This window comes from Rhamphochromis sp. 'chilingali', assembly GCF_963969265.1.
Source record: "Rhamphochromis sp. 'chilingali' genome assembly, chromosome: 17".
Classification (NCBI taxonomy): Eukaryota; Metazoa; Chordata; class Actinopteri; order Cichliformes; family Cichlidae; genus Rhamphochromis; species Rhamphochromis sp. 'chilingali'.
The window spans coordinates 1,348,553-1,374,427 of NC_137944.1; the positions used below are offsets into that span (position 1 = coordinate 1,348,553).

Here is a 25,875-nt window from a genome sequence, read left to right on the forward strand (position 1 = left end):
ATAACATTGCTTTCACTGAGGCTGCAGCTTGTGGCCGTCTCTCTTGTTTCGGCGACTTTCCCTTATTAACTTTTGAAATGTCCTTCCAGCTGGGCGAGGGTTAGTGCCCAGTTAGGTTTGTTGTTATGAACACTGGTGTGCTGGTCCACCTACACTTTACTATGGGGGAGTTTGTGTCCACACTTACAGTGAGGAGCTCTAACAGGAACGACATGTTAGCATGTAGCTGTGAGGGTGTTGTGTATGAAAGGAAGAGACCAGCTTATAATCCGACATGTGTCACTGACTGACCAATTATCGGTCTGTGCTGTGAACACTGACGATTGGACGGCTCAGTTTTAGGGTCACTGCTGGTAGCATGAGGCCTGGTCCTGCTGAGGACCGTGCCATTGTCAGAAGGTTTGCTGCGTCTCCCAGCACAGTCTCAAGAGCATGGAAGAGCTTCCACGGGACAGGCAGTTAGTCAAGGAGAGCTGCACAGGGCCATACAAGCTGTTTAACCCACCAGTGGGGTCAGTATTTGCTCCAGAAACCACACCCCTACAAAACGACCACCAGTACGGCAGCGTGAATATGGCCAAATAGTCAAACTTCTTGAGGGTGTCCCGAGGGCCCGACATCCTCCTCATTGGCCCTGTGAGCACTGCCCAGCACTGGTATTGAGAATGTGCAGGTCCTCCACTGGCTCCCGCTGCTTTCCACAGACAACAGCAGGTTCACCCCAAGCACAGGTGGGAGGCCGTCCCCCAGGACACGTCTGTCATCTCATCAGGAGCATGCCCCAACCCCACAACACGCAAGCACGTGGGGGCCACACAAAGCGCGTCTTTGAATTTCGCCCTGTTTGTTAGTAATTTATAACTCCATCACACGACAGAAAATGATCCCGGCTGCATCAGTACCAATATCCAGCATTACCACTGACATGTGATGTGTTCTTATTCAAAGAGCTCCTTTAATTTTGTTGAACAGTCTCCATCATCGTCCAGCTGATTATCACTCCACGTTTCCAGGTTGGTAAATGAATAATTTAACCCTTTATATAATGCCTTTGGGTAAGCTGATGTGTTAAGGATTAAAGTATTAAAACGTATAGTATTACTGAAATATCTGCTAAAAATACAAACCAATGTAGTTCTACAGATTCAAAATGCGATTACAGATGTTGTATATTACTGAGCATCAGTTTACCAGGAGTAATATAAATGCACAAAAAAGGAAATATGATCCAAACTAGGGTGAAGTAGCAGTCACGCCCTGAAGTTTGAGCTGCATGTCTATAAAAAATAGGACGCTGCCAAAGGCTTGGTGGTTTCTGCCTGTTATTCTGTCCTGATGAGGCTAATGTTAAACTCACAGACAGGGACTGATACAGTATTACTCACACTGACACTGCTCATCAATACTTACTGCTGTTCTTTTAGTTCAAAATGGGCCCGTAGCTATTAATAACTTTAGTAACTGAGCATTATATCAATTATGACACCGACTAATCTGATAATACGTTTGTCTTATTAATGAGCAATACTAAACATTCAAAAGCGAAATAAACTGTTCATTGGTTTTCATAGTTTTCATACATTTTATCTACAGTTTTTTTCATTTAACCTTTATTTATACTGACTCAATGTCTCATTTACAGGAGGACAGACCTGTTTCAGACAAACATGCTTTATAAAAGTTACAGAATTAAATCCTTTCACTGTTTATGTGCCAAAAACATCATTTTTATTCTGAAGAAAATATTTTCTGAACTTGAAAAATAGCGCAGTGAGGTATACCTAATATCCAGCCTTTAGTCTGTCTTCTTGGAATCTGTTCCTATTTTAAAAGAAGCAATCTTTTGTGTCTCCAGGATGATTTGAAAACAAATGGCAGCAGACGGGAGCAGCTTTCCTTCACGCTGGAGCTTGTTAACCAGGCGCTTTGATTAAGGACTCCTGGCAGCTGTTCTCAGTAAAGACCTCAATGCTGATTATAGTTGCAAAAGAGAACAAAAAAAGTTTCCCTTCACACCACTCGAGCTCATCGTCTTGGTAAAGGTTGGGCATTTTGCTTTTTGCGGTTTTAAAAAGACTCCACGTTAAACTGCAACAGCATCTTCACAGCTGCTGCTGTGCTATCACACATTCGGTTGAGAAAACGCGGAGCTGCTTGGGCTTAACGTCGCACTCTTTATTCAAAGCTTTGCTCCTGGATGCTTTTCACCAGCATGTCTGGGTGCAGATGTGGGTGAAACGCATGCAACTCACATGGTGAGACTCATGCATCATATGAAGCATCAAGTCACTCAATGAACCATTGCAGCCCAAGAAATAATTACACTTCTATTACAACAGCTCACAATGAGTTTGAACGAGGCCCCTCTGAGACACACCCCTGAACAAGTGATTGCAGCCTGTAGGCAGGTTTACAGGGAGTTGCCAAAACCTGACGTTGTGTGTCAAAGAGGAGTCAGAGACACACAGACAGCACTGCTTTTGTTATGCCTCACTACAGTGCTGTGGTTGTGTAAAACATAGAGCAGTGGATAGGATCAGGACAACAGTACAATCTGTACATCTTTAATGCTTGTTGAACCAAAAAGACAAAACTAATCAGGCATGTTCTCTACACAGATATCCAAGCTGTCTGACGTAGTGCAAAAACTACAGTAATGTAACTTTTTGAGATTCTCTTAGTGCCCAAACAAAAGAGTACTTCTGGTTGTCTCAGGCAGTGCTGTGCTGCCAGCCTTCAGTCTAGTTGTTGGTGGACTTCTCAGCCTCAGTCTGGGACTTTCAAAGCAACAGAATACTCTAGAACAAACAACCTAGTTACCGGTTACATTAACATGGTTTATCAACTAGCAATGACTGACAGGTGCGACTGATAATACTGAAAAGTAGGCAGCAAATGTTAATGCTGTTGCCCTAATGTTAACCATAGCTTCTCCTTTAATAGTGACTTCCCATCAAAGGCCACTTTTAACACCACGTTTTTCACAGCTTATAATTTGCAATGCCAAGGTGTGAGCTCTAAGCATAATCCCACGTGTACACGGCGTACCAGACCTCTTAACATTGTTTTTTTTAATGAGCATACTCAGCCAAATGCACATTATTTCTAAGCACGGAGCACAAATGATACTGACGTTCTTCTCACTCGCAGCAGTGATCGTTTGATAGCGTGTGGCATCACTGCACAGGCCAGCTGTGGCAGTGTAACGTCTAACTACGACATTTCATTTTCTGATTGTCTTTCTTGAAAAATAACGTGTAAAGGACACATTTCACCATTAAAATTCAACTTGCTACACTTGATAGCCGAGACAACACGAGGGCGCATGTTTTCATGACTTCACAGGTTGGACAGTTGTCTGTATGTGAGCAGTTGTTTCTGACAGCTGCAGAGTACAGTGTGTACAGCCAGGCACAGATCACACCACCCAGCACAGTTTGTCAAGACTTATTCCTCCTCGTCACTATGACAGATTCACACATTATAGTAGTGCCAACCAAATACTTTCTATAGACAACGAGACCGTGTACAGGGCGAGACTTACATCGCCAATATTATGTAATCAAATCCTGCAAATGTAGCACTTGTAATGCGGGAAAATCCCACAAAATTACAGCAGTCTCATTATGTTCATGCTTTCTCGCCGTCCCTCGTAGGATTCACAGATTTCCTTTGCAGGAAGGCACACGGACATGGAGCCGTCCAACAGATGCACGGCTCCATCAACTCATTATTTTATTATTGCAGAAGGACAGCATTAGCATAACGCTAACGTGTGTGTGTGAACGACTAAACTGACTGAGTGCTAAAACTGACCTAAAGCTGGCTACAACAATATAAAAAGCACATTTGAACAAATCAGTGTAAGCGTAGTAGTTGCTGGGTGAAGATTATTACGTGCCTGCAGCCTCACGCTGCTCCACCTGCCCCCTCTGCTCCTCGGGCCTGAAGCACACTGACCGGGCTGCTCTGTATTTCTATTAGCTCAGGTTGGTCCTCCACACTCTGGACTCTCCTCAGTCCAGCTGTGGTCCCCTCGCTGCTCTGCACAGCCTCAGCATGGCACAGCTCAATATTCCATCTGCTATCTGTCATCTTTTACATAACTGCAGTCTGCTATGTTAATGACGACAGATGGCTAATGTGGCTGTCGGGGAATTCATTGAAAACTCGTTTAAAAAAATTTAACAACACCAATCTGACTTTGTGCACAATCATATTATTATTTTACATAAGAAAGTCCTTGTGTGTGTTATACTACTACTACTAATAATAATAGCCGTTCATTAATCAAATCACTCAGCCTTTGATGTTAAACTGAACAGGGACTCAAAACCAACAACCTCTGGGTTAATTTCAATGAAGTCCCCCATTATTTGTTAACACAGCAGACAGAAACTGTCCAATTACCCCCCAAAGTGTAGAAATGCTTCCACGGGAAGCCCTGAAGGGGAAGTATATGTCAGGCTCAAATAACACATGGACCTATGTAGTAATAAAAAGAGTGTAAAAAAACTAAATGTACTGTTTCTTGCAATTATCAAGCAAGAAAAGAAAATCACAGAAACAAAACAGAACTTGTCCCAGTGAAGCTGCAGCACCCAAATGAACAGATGAGATCTTTGCTGATCAGCTGACAGCTTTGCACGCCATTGGCAATAAAAGCACAGGCAGGATTTCTACCCCTCGACATTTTATAGCAAGCAGACCTTTGCAGTGATCCTTGTTATGAAAAGAAGTTTAGTTGGAGCATTTTAACTTAGCAATCAGAGTTCAGGCTTGGATCCAGCTGAGCATGGTTTGCAGTAAGTACTGAAAGAAAAGCAGCTAAATATTGCTTAGCATAAGAGTTAGCTTTAGTTAACTGTTGGAAAACCTGCAGGTGACACAAAGAGCTCGTTACAGATGTGGCAACACTCTGATAGGTTTGCTGGACTGATGTCATGCATCCAAACAGACACTAGCTGTGCCTGAAGTCACGCTGCGTACTCACACACTACATTTAACCTTTGCTATGTTATGTGAGATTCCATATTCCAAAGGTAAACATTTTGTTTACTTGATGCCCTGATAATGACCAATGCAACACAAAGGTTTGTGTTTATGACGAGTTCCTGCCATAAAGGACATCTACAGGAAGCAGAATCATCAAAGACCCCAGTCACCCTTCACATGGACTCTTCACCCTCCTGCCCTCTGGGAGGCGCTACAGGAGCCTCCGGACTAAGACCACCAGGTACCGGAACAGCTTCTTCCCCACAGCTGTCAGACTCCTGACATCTGACCCACGTTAAACTCAAGGACTGAACATACACACACCCACAACCACCTACACACACACACACAATGGACAACTGTACCCTCAAACACACAATAATAACATGGACTGAACCACCACTCACAACCACTAGCACTTTATATACCTCTTAACTGCACTACTGTATAGTTCTGTGTAAATAATCATTCTGTACATACGATAATTTTTAATCCTACAACTGTTTACAACTTGCATAGTTCATATTTCTGTATAGTTTCATATTTATAGCCTGTACATAGCCTGTACATACTTATAGTTATAGAATATTCACAACATACTTCATACCGTGTACATTATAACATACCATAATAGACCCATTTCTGTAATATACTCACATATCTATATTATTGCTAACGCACTTTCTGGATGGATGCAAACTGCATTTCGTTGCCTTGTACCTGTGACATGTGCAATGACAATAAAGTTGAATTCTATTCTATTTTATTCTATTCTACATCTCTGCAAACACTGACAGATTTGATCTTCTAAACAGCTGCTGCAGCACGCTCCAGCTGTGTCCAAGCATTCCTGAGCAGAGTGGCAACACCACTATTTGAATTCCATAAAAGAACACATAATCATAGCATTTTGGACACAAACTGTTGCATTAGTCAGACTTTTAGTAACTGCCAAAGATGTTGCAGCAGGGAGGAAACGTTAGGAACAACAATCCCGACCATAGCAAAATGCAAAATACAACAGTTCTGCCATGAAATAATGAAATCCACAACACGTTCATAGAACCCCGTGTTGGGTTCACAGCGACGAGACTTCGGCTGTCTTTTGAAGATAAGATTTCCCAATCGCACGTCCCTGAGGCGTAAAGCTGAGCTTTAACTACGGTCAAGAACAGCAGAGGTTGCATTTGAAAGAAAGAGCCAGTGTGATGAAACACAACATATCTGAGCCATCAGCTGGATGAATGCTTTGATCAGAGCACAGACAGATGTGGTCTGTGGGATATATGAAGTATCAGGTACAATAAAAAGAGCAGAATGTTCAAACTTGTAGAAAGGCTGTTACTGAGCTTTGTCTGGTTTGTACAGCCACTCAATTAAGCACTCACTCAGTCATCCAGTGAAACTGTGTGAAACTCTACAGAAACATAAAACAGTTCATCAGGTTTGTTTCACTTTGCATCCTGACACATACTTTCAAGTGTTTTAACGAGCTGCCACTAGTTTAAAGGGTTTACAACCTACAAAACACTGCATGTTTGAGTACAGTTGCAGGTTTTGCCTTCAGCTTCAACAAGACCCCACATCTACTTAGGGCAATAAGTAAGGGCAGCCAATAGTGAGACAACAAACCTAAGGGCTCAGACGTCACTGTGCCACTTACTGCTGCTCACTAAGTTCATTGCTGAACTGAGGCGTTCATATTTTACCAGCTTCTCTCAGACACACGAAAACTTAGTGAACGTGTTTATCCTGAAGAACATTTAAGGCATCAGCTCACTGACGAGTACAACTGTAGGAAAGCTGCATTCATGTGGATGGAACTGAGATCCAAAGCCTTTTTTAAAAAACACAACACAGCAGGTTAAGGGCTGTGTCAGCAACAACGTGGGACCACAGGGAGATTAGGTAGGACTGATTTACCACACAGGATCATCTCTACTATGCTCAAGCTCATCTGACTCCTCAAGGCCAGTTAGTAGGACAGGGCAATGAAATGGCAATCATTTCAAAATAACTTTCCCTCTGTCCGGTCGTTAAGTGATGACGTGACGAATCCTACTTCCGGGTCTAAAGTAGTCTGCGTTTAATATGGCTTTTGTGTTGTTAACATGTTTAATGTTATGTATTTTCTTCTATTTGATCTCAAAAAGCTCCTAAAACAGTCAGTGATCACTGTTGACCTCCCTCGGCTTTTATTACCGCTAATCATTTATTTAAGCTCAGTTTTTAAAACCTTGGGATGTAACTACAGCCCAGCCCATGCAGCAGTATATGAATGACTAACCTCGTATTGTGGATGGATTATCTCAGTTGTTCTCCTGGCTGAAGTTTGGTCCTTTTACAGCATCCTGCCATGCGATTACATTTGTTCCTGACCACCGAGAACACTCACGGTAACTTTTATCAAGTGGAAAAAAAGTTAGCTTGTTTATATTATGCTAACATAGCTGTGTCGCTAGCGGTCACGTAGCACATCATTATATACCAGCTAGCCCAACTTCAGTAACCCTACAAACGTCACTGCTGTTTAGCTTTCTGTCTTCATTTATGTTGGAAGTGATAGCAGAGCTGTACGTTTTAATTTGTTTCCAAAACCCCGCAGCCAGGACATGCTATATTGTATTTAGATAGAAGCTAGCGAGCTAACTCCCTGCTAACTTCTAACTCCGTTAAATGTCATAAATTCTGTTTTCATGGATGCCTGGATGTTAAACTCAATTGTTACACCTGGTAGAGCAGAACGCTGATCATTTTATTAAAGATGAAAGACTTTAGACAGTTTTCAACTCTCAGTAATGCCATAGTGATCGTTTGATATATGGACCTGCAGCGGAGTTTAGGTCCAGACACGGCTAGTGACGTCAGACTAAACGACCAGATAGAAATAGACTGTCGAAATAAAGTCGACAGAACTCATTCCAGCCACATCGTGACAGACGCAGCGCACTATAAAATAAAGACTTGTGAAGATAACGGGAGCCAACTTATTTTGGTAACTATGGGGTTCTGTGTGGTCAAACCATTTGACTCCAGGCACACAACGCTCAGCTGAAAACACTTCACACAAGTGTATATCACAAGTGTCAGGCCAAAGTATTGGAGGAAATCCACAACGTGGCCCAGTACACAGCAACAACACACAGCAACAACACACAGACAACCAGCGTGTCCAGAGACAGACGGGCTGGTTTCCTGCCGACCGCAGTATTATGTGCTAATATCTACATTACTTATTTGGAAGTGACCAAAGAATTTAGTTTTCCATTTTGTTTGTTTTTGCTCAGAATTTATTTATTTTATTCAACTTCTATTTTTTATATTTAGAATTCTGTGGTGTGATGTTCCACAGCACATTTATCTGTACATTGTTTCACTTTTGACAGAAAATAAATCATATTTAAATCAAATGAGTTATACCTTTACTTTGGAGTGAAAATGAACTTTCAAGCTTTCCAATCATTTGATTTATATGAATTATTGATTCTCATTGGCTCCGTTTTGAGAGTCTCCCTCATCACTAAGCAGCAACGAGGAAATTCCACTCATCCACATGAATCTGATGCTCTGCGTGTTTGTGGAGGTACGCTGCTTTCTATTTGTCACGATTACACATATTACACACAACACTTACTTAAAAGTAATGCAGTAATCACTCCCAGGGAAAAGTAATTCATTACACTACTTGTAACGTTACTTTCATGTTACTCTGTGAAACACACTCATAATTTAACAATATAAACCAGAGGCTACACCCTCACACACCAACACAAATCCCGAATGAGGACACACACGTCTCTAAGATCTTAGTGAATACGAAGCTGATCGCACAACGTGAAACTGAACAGCAGCACAAAAAGGTGATCGACACAGTGCTTCTGCTTTAGGAACCTGAACAGGTAGAAGAGGAGGCTGTTTGTTACCTGTTGACGTTCAGGCTCTGCTGCTCGTGTTCAGCATTCACTCAGGTTTCACACTGGGTCCTTGGCTAGCTTAGCGTTAGCATGCTGTCTGTGCAGATGCTTGCAGAGAACCAAAGTTGTGTTAGCAGCACAGTGCAGTTGTTTCTGTCCTGGATGCAGGACATTTACCGTTTATCGTGTCCTTTTGTGCAATAAAAATAATCCATGCTTTAGCCTGTATCGCAATTTCCCTCCTCTGACACGCCAACTGAAATCAGCTGATTGCAGCACGAGTGCAAGACCTGATAGGCGGGACGGACACTTTATGTTTCCCCTCACAGCATACCACGGTCCAGCTGCTTGGGCCTAAGCAAGGTTCTGTTGGACTACGGTCGAGCTCTTACCAGAGCCAAACAGGAAGCTCCATAACAACAGCTGCCTCTGTGAACATCACTGTGTTCAGTAATAAACAGACAGCAGGCAGCTAGCTCATTTTAAAAGTGGCTACCAGTAGCCTGTCTAAAATCCTGTGATACCCAAACATCACAGGATCAAATAACAACAGTGAAAACTGATGTAGCAGAGACTGACAGATTCTCCCTGTCACTGCACACATGGTGTGGCTATGCAACTATGAAAGCCATAATGCAGCGATTAGAGCCATCGATCATTTGACGTGTTGCACAAATTCAGTGACTGATTTGAAGTGTATAAAGTGTATAAATTCCAGTTGTCTTTCTAAGAAATATACCTGACAGCATATACCAAGAAATTCTATTTTTTTCCATGGACTCTGAATTTCACTCCAACCCAGACGACTTTGTTCAGGCAAACCAAACTTCTCATTCTGTGAGCAAAAATGATGATTACGACTACCACAGCATGGTTATTAAAAGAATGTGCACACAAATTATAATAAGGCTTCCAGACAAAAGAAATAAAAGAGTTAGCTAAGATACTGAAAGTATCCAAAGACTTCGCACACACCACACTCAATAAATCTAGCATAAGCCACAGCAGAGGAAACAAGAGAAGTGTGCGTTTTAGCTGCACACTAGGATGAGAATGGGTTTCAATTAACCAAACAGTCCTTTTTTGTCTACAGCAGCGGCCCCCAACCTTCGTTGCTCCACAGACGGTTTCATGTCAGACAATATTTTCACAGACCGGCGTTTAAGGTGTGGCGGATAAATACAACAAAATAAAAGATACGACACAAACTGGTATTTAGTAAATATAACAATAAACGTGAATTCAGTGTGTAATTGTGTAACTTTGGGAAGATGGCGCCGGTGAGGTCGGCTGCCGTCACGACTGTTCCGACCACTTTTTCTTTGTCTTTGTTTTTTAAGTTAGCTTTCAGCGTTTCTAAATCGGCAAAATCATCACCATTGGGTACATTAGGTATGACAGTGACACTCTTGTTTCTATTGGTATACAATGTACTCACAATTCGAAGTTTTTAACTCCGGATCCGAGCTGGCCGAGTGAGATCTCGAGGGAGAACAAAGGGAAGCGGCGGCGGCCTAGAGGGAAGCGAGCCGGCGTCAGGAACAGGCTGAGAGCTCGTGCACACCGCACACCTCTGCCTAGCATCCTGCTCGCCAACGTCCAGTCACTGGAGAACAAGCTTGACGACCTCAGGGCCAGGATAAAGTTCCAGAGAGACATTCGGGACTGCAATCTCCTCTGCTTCACCGAGACATGGCTGAACCCAGCGGTGCCGGACCACGCCATCCAGCCGGCCGAGTTCTTCTCGGTTCACCGCATGGACAGGACACGGGACTCGGGGAAGTCAAGGGGAGGCGGCGTGTGTTTAATGGTGAACAACAACTGGTGCAACAGTGCGAACGTTGTTCCTCTCACACGCTCCTGCACACCAAATCTGGAACTACTGTCCATCATGTGCCGTCCTTTTTATCTACCTCGGGAATTTACATCGGTCATTGTAAGTGCCGTTTATATTCCACCACAAGCGGACACGGTCACCGCCTTATGCGAGCTGCATGAGGCACTCACACAGCACCAGACACAACACCGGGACGCTGCGCTTATTGTGACGGGGGACTTTAATAGCGCCAACCTCAAACGCGCAGCGCCGAACTTTTATCAACACATCACCTGCCCCACCAGGGGTGAAAGGACACTGGACCACTGCTACACTACGGTCAAGGACGGCTACAAGGCACAATCCCGCCCCCCGTTTGGCAAATCTGATCACGCCGCCATCTTCCTCATGCCAAAATACAAACAAAGGCTGAAACAGGAAGTTCCGGTTCAGAGGAAGGTCGCGCGCTGGACGGATCAATCGGTGGCCGCGTTACAGGACGCACTCGATGACGCAGACTGGGGCATGTTCAGAAACAGCTCCGACGATGACGTCAACGTGTTTACGGAAGCGGTTGTGGGATTCATCGGGAAACTAGCGGATGATACCGTGGAGACAAAGACTATCACAACGTTTCCCAACCAGAAGCCGTGGGTGGATAAAACCATCCGCGACGCTCTGAGATCCCGCACCGCTGCCTACAACACGGGACTCATGACGGGGGACATGGACCCGTACAAAGCCGCGTCATATAACGTGCGGAGGGCGGTGAAAGAGGCGAAGCAGCGCTACGGGAGGAAACTAGAGTCACAACTCCAACAGAGTGACTCTAGGAGCCTGTGGCGGGGACTAAGGACAATAACGGACTATAAAGCACCAACGACCGGTATGACGAACGCGGCCGTGACTCTGGCAGACGAGCTGAACACTTTCTATGCTCGCTTCGAGGCTGCAGCTAAGGTCTCCAACAATGCTAGTGTTAGCGGCGCTAACGGCTGCAGACAGGAAGATACTGCCAGCACCGGAAACGTGCTCGTCATCTCCGAGCATGAAGTAAGGAGAGCCTTCAAGAGAGTGAACACCAGGAAAGCAGCAGGACCAGACGGCATCCCAGGTCGTATCCTCAGAGACTGCGCATACCAGCTAGCTCCTGTGTTCACTGAGATATTCAACATCTCTCTATCTCAGTCGGTGATCCCCACATGCTTCAAAGAGTCCATCATTGTTCCTGTCCCGAAGAAACCCCACCCTGCTTCTCTCAATGACTATCGCCCTGTAGCCCTCACCTCAGTAGTGATGAAGTGCTTTGAACGCCTGGTCAGAGACTTCATCATTTCTTCACTACCAGACACACTGGACCCACTACAGTTCGCTTACCGTCCAAATCGTTCCACAGACGATGCCATCTCTCATCTCCTCCACACATCACTCACTCACTTGGACACTAGAAGGGGGAATTATGTTAAAATGCTCTTCATAGACTACAGCTCTGCATTTAACACCATAATTCCCTCCACACTCACCACCAAGCTGGAGCATCTGGGACTCAGCTCATCTATGTGTCAGTGGATCTCCAACTTCCTAACTGGCAGACCACAGGCAGTAAGGATGGGCGGACATGTCTCAGCCTCCACCACTCTCAGCACTGGAGCCCCCCAGGGGTGTGTTCTGAGCCCCCTGCTGTACTCTTTGTACACATATGACTGTGTGGCCACTACCAGCTCCACCACCATCATCAAGTTTGCTGACGACACCGTCGTGGTGGGCCTGATCTCTGATAACAACGAGACGGCCTACCTGAAGGAGATTAGGAATCTGGAGAACTGGTGCCAGAGGAACAACCTCCTTCTAAACGTCAGTAAGACAAAGGAGCTGATAGTGGACTTCAGCACTAAGCAGGAGAGGAACTACCAGACCCCCGTCATCAACGAGTGCCCAGTGGAGAGAGTGGACAGCTTCAAATACCTCGGAGTTCACATCACGCAGGACCTGTCATGGTCCTGTCACATCAACACCGTGGTGAAAAAGGCCCGACAGCGTCTCTACCACCTCAGACGCTTGAGAGACTTCCAACTGCCCTCCAAGGTGCTCAGGAACTTTTACTCGTGCACCATAGAGAGCATCCTGGCGGGAAACATCTTAACCTGGTTCGGGAACAGCACCATGCAGGACAGACGAGCTCTACAGAGGGTTGTGCGGTCAGCTGAGCGCACCATCCGCTCCGAGCTCCCTGACCTGCACTCAATCTACAGCAGGCGGTGCCGGACCAAGGCCAGGAAGATCGTGAAGGACCTCAGCCATCCCAACAACAGACTGTTCTCTCTGTTGAGGTCAGGAAAGCGATTCCGCTCCCTGAAGACCAACACAGAGAGACTGAGGAGGAGCTTCTTCCCGCAGGCGATACGGTCTCTCAATCACACCACCACACAGTACTGACCCACACATACAGTTCTTACACACACACTGGACATTCTGGACATTGTTTTTGCACACATTGTTTTTTTGCACAACACTGGTCACTATATTCTTCATTTCCAGTTAATACTTGTACAGCTGCTGTTATTGTGTATATATTTATTTAGATTTAGATTTCTTCATACATTCTTATATGGTTCTATATTGTGTATTTTGTTGTACAGTTATTTTAATTTCAACTTTAATTTATATATTTTATCTTATTCTCCCAGTTAAATTTACCCTTCATTCTAATTTGTGTTGTACAGTTATTTCATTTTTAACCTTAATATATATTTTATTCCTTCCTAGTTAAATTTACCCTTTTTAATTTTTCATATTTATTTCCTATCTTATTCATAGCCTTTTCCTTTTTTGTTTTCTTTAGGTCACGAGCAGTTGTCCAAGCATTTCACTACATATCGTACTGTGTATGACTGTGTACGTGACAAATAAAATTTGAATTTGAATTTGAATTTTGTTAGCAGCGTCCTCCTGAAGTGCACCAACAACATTGAGCGTAACGTCCTCCTCTCTGCTCCTTAATGCTCTCTGGTCGCTATGGTAACGTGTAAACATTTCTTTCAAAATAAGACGCACAACTACAACACGGGAAAGACCCAGGGAAGCTGAGTTAACAATAAAAACCCTGAAAACCATAAATTTCACACCCGAGCCTCAACTCTCACAGCCCGGGACCAAACGACTCACAGACCGGTACCGGGCCGTGGCCCGGGGGTTGGGGACCGCTGCTCTAAAACGTCCATTTCCCTCTCATTCTTACCGGTGCCTGGTGAGATACGATGATCTGGTGGCAATGGAAAGTGGCACCTAGCAAAGCTGTTTGCAAACACAAATAAAAGAATGCACTACCAACTTCAAGCAAATATACTGTGAGATAGTGTGACACTGATTCGATTTATTGGCACTGTGCAAACATTAAAAGAGTAAAAGGATAAAACCAGAGGCGACTACAGCTTCAATAAGCCCTGTGTGGAACTTCTTTACGTGATAATTAGTAAAGGAGGTCGAGTGCAAACTGTCAGGTAAAGCTAGCCAGTCTGCCACAGCTACGCGCAGTCATCGGGGAGCAGTTTGAGGTCTTCGGTAGTAAAAAAGTCAAATCGTTCCCATTAAATTCAAATAGTATTTGTGGTTCAAATGTGCCCTGTTTGCATTAGCATGCCCATTAACTGCATACACAGATGAGTTCACGCAGTCTTGCTGTGTGAACTCATCACAGGGGCATCGTTGGCTGGTCTGTAATGTTATTGCTCATTGTTAATAATGGACAAACAAGAGACTGCGTCAGGTACCTCGGAAATTGGAAGTGTTTTCAGTCCCGAGTTTGTGCATTCAAAAGAAAGCTTCTTAGTAAGGTAGAGCCGTCAAGCATCACAGCACAAGACTCGTACTGCTGAAGTACATTCATGATAGAGCCTGGTCAGTGCTTATTTAGTGAGTCACAAATAGAAAAAGTGGCAGGACAGTTTCAAAGTTTCCGTTTTATTACTGTTTATGTTCACTGCCACCATCTCGGATTGTTGGTAGTGTTGCTCTGACTTTCCAAGTAAGAAACCCTATTCAGACTAGGAACTCTGAAATTGCACCTTCTGAATTCATCTGGATTCTTACCCTGGTTGATAAACACGAGTGTGACCCAGAAACATGTAGACTCTACAAACAGGAATGTACACAGTCACTGAGCACAGCAGCAAAATAGTGTAATGGTTTACACAGTTGTCTAACATGCAAAAGGTCCCTGGCATCGCATCAGGAAGGGCATCGGGTATAATGATCTGCCAAATCAAATATGCAGAGCTATTTGCTGCCACGACCCCTTGTGAATAATGGAACAGCTGATAGAAGCTTCTTAGAAATGAAATCTGCACAATACCTTTGATCTCTCAGAATTTTATTAACGGACTTGTCAGAAACCTACTTTGCGGCGCCTCAGCTTTTCTTTATTAGGGGACAAAACTGACGACTGTCAAGGCTCCACCTTAAATACATTCAAACAGGTTTCAACGCACACAAATGCTTAACAACAGCCAACCAACACATTACATCTATTTGCTGCAGCTGGTTCTGCTGCAAACAGTGCAGATTAGATATACTGATGTCACAAGTGAATACTGTCCTCACACGCTCTTGCAAAAAGTTGCAAAGACAGAATGACCTTAAATACCATTCATTCAAAACCACTGCTTCCTTTAATTTCTCCCTTTTTGAAATAAAACGTACGGTGCTTGAAAATGTCTGTTAATTCTGAATTCTATAATTGAAATGATCTTTCGATGTTTTGGGCACAGAGGGCAACGTTTTCACCTGGATTAATGCTGTTACTGTTCACTTGGAACAGCAGCTGCAGTCATATAGTAAGTGCTGTGCAACACATAAAGCCTCTCATCACAGCATCAAGGCAAAAACGAAACAAAAACAAAAGAACACAAATTCCCACAATCAGCTGTCTCGCTCAGCCTCGCACGCGTTAGCCCCCCCAACAGTGCGTGAAAGTATCACTACAGCTTGTTAAACGAATATCGCACTACGGCGAGGCACGTAGGACAGGTGACGCTTGTTTGTAAATAGCTTAACACTTGGGATCGACTCTGTCCACTAGAGCCAATCATCCAGCGCCGCCGACTCTATGTAATCCCAAACACTAAAGTCGCTAATGCACTGTGGAAGGGTCTGCTTGTTTTACACGCCAGATGTTAGCTGGACACTTGAGTGAAAGTTCCTGTTGTTAAACCGAAAGCAAAGGTTAAGGCGGAAATGTAGGTGACATACATGTATTTAAGTCAAGTGACAGAAGTAAACCGAGCCGTGCTCACTGCTCGTGGGATACTCTGAGCTATGAGGGAAACGATAACTTGGGCCCGAAAGCAACTCCCTCAAGTCTTTATCAAAGCCATTCCGGGGTACGCGCTGTTCTGTTTTCCTGACAGAACCTCGAGCCAAATATCTGACAACTGCACGGCCTCTCGCTTTCTGTTGACATTAGCCAACTATGAAAAAACGCGGATGAAAGTTTCTGCATTATTACAAGCAAGTGTGCAATTCGGCGACGGTAAAACACGCCGGGAACGGAAAAAAACTTTAACTTTTAGCGAAATTCTTCTTTTATTCCTGCTGCCTCACTCCGACAACACACACCGCCGTGGACGCGGAGAGCAGGGTCAGATCGCTGTTATGTTTAAATATGTGTTATGAAACGTTGCTGTTTCAAAAAGAACTGCGCACCGAACTGCTACACAGAACCCGACACTTCTGCTGAGGTCCAAGTCACGTTTGTCCACGAACCAACAATCCCACGATTAGCACGGCACTTGAATTGCACGAATTGTGAATGAAGTTCGTTATACGCCGTCCCTTCATAGGACATAAACACATTTGCGGCTATGTTAAAAATTAATATGAACATTAGCTTAGGAAGCGCGACGCACCGCGATTTAGCTACCACAGTGGCGCACAGCTAGTTTCTGGAGAGGCTGCTGTTAATAGCAAGACTGCTGTCAAAAATACCCCCAACCCCACCCTCTAAAACAAACATACCGCATATGCAAGACGAAGCCCGTGTCCAAATATCACTCGGAGTCCCAGTGGGTGTGCATTCCGCCTCAACTGGAACCAGCGTTGATCTCCGTCGGTTAAAGTGAACGGGACACAGCGCCAGGGTTTAACCTGAAATGACCCGCGCCAGTGCAAATCAGGCGAGGTCTATGCGCGCGGAGCGGACTGAGTGCAGGGTGAGCTAACGGTGTGAGCGACTGTGTCAGTGTTTGCTCTGGACGCTGAAAACTTCAACGTGGAGGCGAAAACAAACGCTGAAAAGAAGCAGCTCAGACACATTACAGACGACAGCAGCTCTCCGACTGAACGCTGTGGGGAATTAGAGAGCAGAGCAGGAACTGCGCGAAATAAGCCTCGCCCTTATTACAAACTCCAAGTTTTTTTCTCCTCGCTCTTTTTCGATGGCGGTTGGCTGCTGGTACAGTAGGCCCGCCTGGTACATGCCGACAGGGCAGGAAACGCTGCTCCGGCTTTATTCTGCACTCGTGTGAGGTGGGCTAACACACTACTACTGCATATATACGCAACACTGGCCTAAATACAGCACATATATTGAACTTTAGTCATTTTTGCGTCACTTTCTATAGCTACATTAGAATGCAAGTTATGCATGTGCACACAAGTATGTAACAAATGCTTTATGCAGAAACCTGAATACTGTTTTCTAATCGTGTCTTTGTTTCACATAAGCCATCATTTACTCGATTCATTGTTTCACGTGTGTGCAGAACATTAAGTAAGGTTGGATTTCCACAGCAATGCTCTTGTTTTCACAGACTGCAGCAACAACAGTGAAAACTATTAAAGTAAACCACTGATGAAAAGAAGGATGTTAATCTGGCTGTATCATAGAGAATTAGGTCATCTGAACTTGAATGTCAATATACTGTGATGTAATAAATTTGTGACTTCAAAAGTTACTCTGTCTACCAGAAATATAACATCTTGGGTTTTTCCTCACTGCTTTCCTTTTGGCGGGGATCCTCCTCACCGTGCAGGGTGGGCAACCCTCCAAGTTGTGAGTGTAATGACTGGAGAACAAGGTGACATCGGATTTTGAAATCGACACCACAGGTGGATCTACTAAAGCCTTGGATGAGTTCGAATCTCAGTTAGCGCAGCCTCAAGGTAAAGATCAGAGGTCAAGTTTTCTGAAAATCTGCTGAATGTGAACATTTGAGAACGAGACAATGCAGAAATGTGAAATTATTACCAGGTTCATCTCAGGTACTTTGATGTCAAGTAATGAAAATTACTGAGGGGTTTCACATTTATACCACAGGTGCTTCTACTACGTTCTTAATAGTTTTAAATGAACTTTTTGCAGGACTGAATATTCAAACCTTGGACAGAATTCTGTCTGATCACAACTTGACAGGGACGATTCATACAACTGTAAATGATCTGTTAACCATTTTAAGACTAAGAGTCAGTGACATGTGGGTTTTGGTTAGTGATCAGTGTAACTGTGGTTTGTATAAAAGACTTGGTTTGACACTTATCACAGCTTTCACAAGGCTTTTGCTTCTAGTGAAGTAGTGTTTGTCCTTAATTCCTGTAGATCACTTCAAGCATATAGTCAGATGGCCTTACAGCACAGCGAGAAGAGTCAGCGTCACTCCAGAGCTCCAGTTTGTAATTCTTGTAATTATATTAAACCAGGTTTTTTTCATTTTTACTTTCACACTCTCTTCAGACTCTTAACCTCAATTAGTTGACTTGACTTAAACCATTTAAGGCTTCAGCCTGCTGCCTTCTGGCAAGAGGTACCAGAGCATTCGGGCCAGACTACGAAACAGGCCATCAGTCTCCTGAACACTCAGACACTGGTCTGAGACACACACACACACACACAACCCCGTTCAGCTATCTTAGTGAGGACCCTCATTGACATAATGGTTTCCCTAGCCCCTGACCCTAAACCTAACCATAACCTAATTGTAACCCTGACACTAAAACCCCATTTTGAGCCTCAAAAATGCCTTCAAATGCCTTCAACAATGTGAGGACCGGGTTGTGTGTCCTCACAAGCGACTGCTGGTTCTCACAAGTATAGTAGAATGCAGATTTCGGTCCTCACAAAGATAGCTAGACAGGAACACACACACACACACACACGTACCTTCATACATTTCATTACCTCAAGTACCTTTTGCACAATGCTCAGTCTTTTTGCACAACCCACTGTCATTATTGCACTTTCCTGTTGCACTGTTGTGTGCTTACATCGTTCTGTTCTTTCTGGGGTTGCACACGTGCACTTTCTGTCGTCCTGTGTTGATTTACGCCGTCTTTTCTCGCTGTGTACTAAACCACTGTATGTGGTTGAAATCACAATAAAGCCATTTGACTCTTGACTCACATTTTTATACAAGACAAAGCTACATTTGATAACTGGATGCAGTAGAGAAATCATCATCAAATGTTGCTCGGCTACGAAGAAAAATGCACTGATTAATAAAACATTTTCAACTCTGTTTGAGTTCAAATATAATCTAAACATACAAACTTAAAATAGTTTAAACAATACAAAGCCTAAAGACTACAGGATGGTTTTAACAAGTGAATGGCATATTCAGGACATTTGTCCACCTTCCAAAGTACAAAATACAAAGTTTGAATATCTGGTCCAAGCTAAGAAGATCAGCTCAGCTGACAATCTGCCTGGAGATTCATTCTTCATGGTCTGTATTTATTTTTACTCTGATGTGGAGTTTCATGAATGATTTGAGTAAAATGAAGTATATTTTGAACATTGCGAGGCACTTTAGAGCAAGTAAGGAAAGCGATAAGTAGATGGCATCAGCAGACTGGTACTTTATTTCCTGGCATCTTACAACAACCCCAGTTGTCAAAATCTTACTGGTTTTATACAGTTTTACACACACCTGAACCTCATTAGTCTCTACCATTAAGAAATAGGTTACCCCAAACAATGCAACCTAAACAAAGAAACAGGAATAAGATTATTCACCCCATTGACAAACCCATTCACACAGCTAAATGGTCTGAAAGGTACAACACTGCATAAACTCAAAGGCTACTTAAAAAACAAACAATACTATACAAAAGGAAAAACCCTTCGTTTGGTTGCACCCAGTGAGGCGGTCAATGATATGGTGACCCTATATAAACAGGAAGTGATGGGTCAGCCCCTCCCACACACCTGTTTTGAGTATATGACCAGAACAAAGGGACAACCAAAGGTAAGTATAAACAAAGCAACATAAGCTAACATAATTTACCAGACATTTACCTGTCAACACAAGAACATTTAAATCACCTGAAGGTTGAGTAGTATTAGCTCTAAGAGCATATGCATGGATGTAAACTGTGCTGCCACAAACAAACCCAGGATGGTATGTAGAGCAAAGTTACACCAGCAGTGCCTAAACTAAAGCATTATGGCCAACTGTAAAATAACATGGGATAAATTATCAATATGTTTAAGGGACAAGTGGTAGATAAGTTCAAGCCTACCACTTCGTCACAAGCATTTTAGGAGGCTGACGACTGCCCTGTTTATGCAATTTTATGTGAGTTCTCAACACGCTGAATCTCTGCATTGAAGGCCATGATAGCAATGTTAGCACAACTATCAGACAACTTTTTTAATAATAATAATAATACATTTTATTTAAATAGCGCCTTTCAAAGCACCCAAGGACACTGTACAACAGATAAAAACTGGAAATATACACAATGATAAAAATAGAAGATAAAAGTTAAAACATACAGAAATTTAAGAATAGGCAATTTTAAACAGATGAGTTTTAAGGGTGGACTTAAAAAGAGAGAATGAGCTAATATTTCTGAGGTCCGGGGGTAGGGAATTCCAAAGTCGAGGGGCAGAGCAACTAAAGGCCCTCCCTCCCATTGTGATCAGACGAGCAGAGGGAACAGAGAGAGAAAGAGAAGATGAAGATCTGAGGCAGCGGGATGGGAGCTTCATCTGTAATAAGTCAGAGAGGTACGGTGGAGAGAGAGAATGAATAGCCTTGAATGTATACAGAATTATTTTAAAATGGATGCGAAATTTGACCGGGAGCCAGTGAAGTTGCTTCAGGATTGGGGAGATGTGGTGGGTAGAAGAAGTCCTAGTAATAATACGGGCAGCAGAGTTCTGGACACGTTGGAGCTTGTTGATAGATTTTTGTGTGAGGCCAAATAATAATGAGTTGCAGTAGTCAATTCTAGAGATAACAAGATTATGGATGAGAATGGCAGTGGCGTGAGGTGTGAGGAAGGGGCGGAGGCGATTAATGTTACGGAGTTGGAAATATGCTGCACGTGTAATATTATTGATATGTGAGTTAAAGGATAATGTGCTATCGAGAATGACACCCAAGCTTTTCACAGAGGGAGAGATAGGGACCAGCGAGTTATTGATGGTGAGAGAGAAATTGTTAATTCTGGATAGCAGTCGTTTAGTGCCAACCAGAAGAAGTTCCGATTTATTGCTGTTGAGTTTAAGAAAGTTGGAGGAGAACCAAGAATTAAGTTCAGCTAGACAGAGGATGAGGGAGGGTGGAGGAAGAGTAGAGTCAGGTTTGGTAGAGAGATAGAGCTGGGAAATACAGTTGCTTTAAAAGTAACAAATGTCAATTAAAGTCGATGCTTAGGAAGGATTCCAATATCAATGTCAAATGAATCACTAGAGTTGCTGTCACTTGGTATTTCTATCACTATGATGTTGGTTAGCCATCACCAGTTTGTCCGCCTGTATCTGGAAGTACCACAGGATCTTAGCTTGGTCATTCTCCACCACCCTAGGGGGACATTTTGCGCTTGGACTTGCAGGCCATACTCGGCACAGATGTCCCTGTATATTATGCCGGCCACTTGGTTATGGTGTTCATTCTATAACCTGCCTGCTAGCATCTTGTGTCTTGCCATTATGTGCTGGATTGTCTCGGGGGCATCTTTGCCTGGTGTGGTAGACCTCAGGCTCTATAGATCTTGTTCTTTGAGCTTGTTCTTGTGCTGCTATGATTAGTGCCTCTGTGTTGTCTTTCAGCTTTGTCCAGCCACTGGTAGGACTTCCTCAGATCAGCCACTTCTTCTATTTGCCAGCAGTAAATATAATGCTTCCAGCAGCTCAGGAGCAATGTTCCCTCTAATGTTTCACGTGTCTGAGCGAACACACTAACTCCCTGAGCGTCCCTTGGACCACTGTGAGCAACAGCAGACGTGTGCACTGTGGTCACGCCAGCATCCAATCCATCCAAGTTACATGTTTATTAAAGTAATCAAATTACAGCATTTATGTTAGACTACTTTTAATTAACTGCTTTAGCCCACTTACAATGAAAATTATAAAAATCTTGTTCCTGTCCTGTGCAGCATGTTAACACTATTGGAAGGAAAAATAATTTGAACTCCAATTTTGAAAACACAACTTTCTTTCTTTCTTTTATTAAATAAAGTTCTGACTGTATTCTGAGTCTGTGGTCTGGGAGAGAGTCTGTAACTCTGTCTGCAAAATACAGTAAATAATGACCAATGTTGGGATATTAATTATATAGTTACTTCTGCAAAAAAGTTACTGAGTTTTGCAAACAACAAAGTGTTTTGCAGCTGTTTACCTAAAAATGCAGCCAAGGTGTTTTTTAATAAACATTTCAAACTATTCACAGAACAATCAGCTGTTCTGCATCAAATCTGATGCCACACAAATTATTTGTGCCGCTCCAAAAAATAATTTCTGTCCACTATGAGATGAAGGAGAACAACAGCCTGATACCTGCAGGCCTGACAGCAGCAGATGTGTCACTGCTGTAACACCTGTAACACTCAGCAGGCGCCTCATTGTTCTGACACACACAACAACACTACACACTGACTACACTACACACTGACTACACACTGACTACACACTGACTACACACTAACTACACACTGACTACACACTAACTACACACTAACTACACACTAACTACACACTGACTACACACTAACTATACACTGACTACACACTAACTACACACTAACTACACACTGACTACACACTAACTACACACTGACTACACACTGACTACACACTGACTACACACTGACTACACACTAACTACACACTAACTACACACTAACTACACACTGACTACACACTGACTACACACTAACTACACACTGACTACACACTGACTACACACTAACTACACACTGACTACACACTGACTACACACTAACTACACACTAACTACACACTAACTATACACTAACTACACACTGACTACACACTAACTACACACTGACTACACACTAACTACACACTAACTACACACTAACTACACACTGACTACACACTAACTACACACTAACTACACACTGACTACACACTAACTACACACTGACTACACACTGACTACACACTAACTACACACTGACTACACACTGACTACACACTGACTACACACTAACTACACACTGACTACACACTAACTACACACTGACTACACACTGACTACACACTGACTACACACTAACTACACACTGACTACACACTAACTACACACTAACTACACACTGACTACACACTGACTACACACTAACTACACACTGACTACACACTAACTACACACTAACTACACACTGACTACACATTAACTACACACTAACTACACACTGACTACACACTAACTACACACTAACTACACACTGACTACACACTGACTACACACTAACTACACACTGACTACACACTAACTACACACTAACTACACACTGACTACACACTGACTACACACTGACTACACACTAACTACACACTGACTACACACTGACTACACACTAACTACACACTAACTACACACTAACTACACACTGACTACACACTAACTACACACTAACTACACACTGACTACACACTAACTACACACTGACTACACACTAACTACACACTAACTACACACTGACTACACACTGACTACACACTAACTACACACTGACTACACACTGACTACACACTAACTACACACTAACTACACACTGACTACACACTAACTACACACTGACTACACACTGACTACACACTAACTACACACTAACTACACACTGACTACACACTAACTACACACTAACTACACACTGACTACACACTAACTACACACTAACTACACACTGACTACACACTAACTACACACTAACTATACACTGACTACACACTAACTATACACTGACTACACACTAACTACACACTAACTATACACTAACTACACACTAACTACACACTGACTACACACTAACTACACACTAACTACACACTAACTACACACTGACTACACACTGACTACACACTAACTACACACTAACTACACACTAACTACACACTAACTACACACTAACTATACACTAACTACACACTAACTACACACTAACTACACACTAACTACACACTAACTATACACTGACTACACACTAACTATACACTAACTACACACTGACTACACACTAACTATACACTGACTACACACTAACTACACACTAACTATACACTAACTACACACTAACTACACACTGACTACACACTAACTACACACTAACTACACACTAACTACACACTGACTACACACTGACTACACACTAACTACACACTAACTATACACTAACTACACACTAACTACACAAGATTTGTGCTAAACGTCTCAAATCTCTCACATCTCAAACACGCCGTCACTCCTAAAACTTCCCCCGTCCTAAACAACTAAAGGCCATGTTGCCATATCATTCTTTGATTGGTCCACATGGTACATTTTTCCACCAATAGGAAAGGCTGGGAGTTTTGGTGTTTTTGCTCGCAGGCTTTCGAGCGTTTTCCTTATAAAACGCCGTTTTTACCGTTTCTTCCTGCAGTAAATATAAACAACGACAGTATTCAGGAAGAAAACCAAACATTGCAGATATTTTATCATAACTCTGGTTTTACGTGGCCGATCAACACAATTTAAAAACTGGTATAAAGTCCACACTTTGTCCGTCAGTTGTTCTGTCTGTCCTGCTCACATCTCCAATGGTTGTGCACGTTGTCATTAACGTGGCTTCACTCCACATCAGCCGCTTTGCTAAAACACCGGCACATAAGGACGCTGTCATAGCCTGTCAGCCACGTTGATTAGCTGCGTATATACGAATGTGAATCACATCATTGGCTGGACTTTGGGATAAGGTGGCATCGTTCTGATCCCATAATTGTTAAAGTTTGAATTTTAATTTCAATTCAAGTTAGATTTTTTGTGTGTGCGCAACGCAGATTTTCTGTGCGCAGAGACCGTACTAGCAGTGCGCAATTGTGCACACGCGCAGCTTAGAGGGAACATTGCTCCTGAGTCTACCCTGGGGTGCAGATGGACATTTTTAAATTCAAGTATTGAGTGGCCTTGGAAATTGGTACTTTCCAAAAAATAAATTTTGCAGGGATTCAGCCCATAGATAATTGCATTACATTCTAATTTTGCTGATACATTTGGTTCGAGTAGTTGCAAACTCAAGTCAGGTTGTAGACTATAGACTGCACTGCATCTACCTGTCATTAGCATAAGTACCACATTTAGTCACAATGTCAAAATCACAGGTGAAGTGAATAATCTTGATTATCTTGTCACAATGTTATGTTGTATATTGCTGAAGACCATGCACATCACCCAAGCATACTCAGTGACGGTGATCACTTGAACCTGTAAGGAAATACCACTCGCCACAAAGAAACATCCCAGGGTTTTGGCCTAGCTGGGTCCTGACCGCCCTCCCCCTAGGAGCCGACGCAGGAGCTCGCTGGGTGCCAGCCACCTCCAACCAAGGAAGAAATATTGGTGTGGGAGAGGACTGGGTCACAGCTGCCCTCACCCTGGACACAGTTGCAGGGACCCACCAGACACCAGCTGCTTTCACCTGAGAAACAGGCACGGGTACTGAGGAGGACTGGCTTACAATTGTCCTCACCTGGGGAGCCGGAAATGACTGAACACCAGCTGTTCCTACCTGAGGAACTGGTACAGGTGCGGGGAGGAGCTGCGTCCGAGCTGCCCAGGGATCAGGGATACAGACGGACAGGGAGAAAGTTCAAGCGGGACTTCAGATAAAAGCAAAGTCTCTTGCGAAACAGTTTTTAGATTCCCAGTCCAT

General features: G+C 43.3%; 1 protein-coding gene and 1 long non-coding RNA gene across 3 annotated transcripts in view; one reads left to right on the top strand and one right to left on the bottom strand.

Annotated features, from left to right (window-relative positions):
- thrb (thyroid hormone receptor beta) overlaps window positions 1–17,154 on the bottom strand; it is a gene marked incomplete at its 5' end in the record, with an annotated part of 110,820 nt that extends 93,666 nt beyond the window's left edge. For both annotated transcript variants that reach the window (XM_080863351.1, XM_080863353.1), the window contains one exon: window positions 16,738–17,154. The remainder of the gene's footprint in view (window positions 1–16,737) is intronic.
- LOC308384764 lies at window positions 17,121–19,092 on the top strand. Its single transcript, XR_013969391.1, has 3 exons — window positions 17,121–17,247; window positions 17,754–17,883; window positions 18,317–19,092. It is a non-coding gene; the product is annotated as an uncharacterized lncRNA (long non-coding RNA).
- Window positions 19,093–25,875: the final 6,783 nt, after the last annotated feature.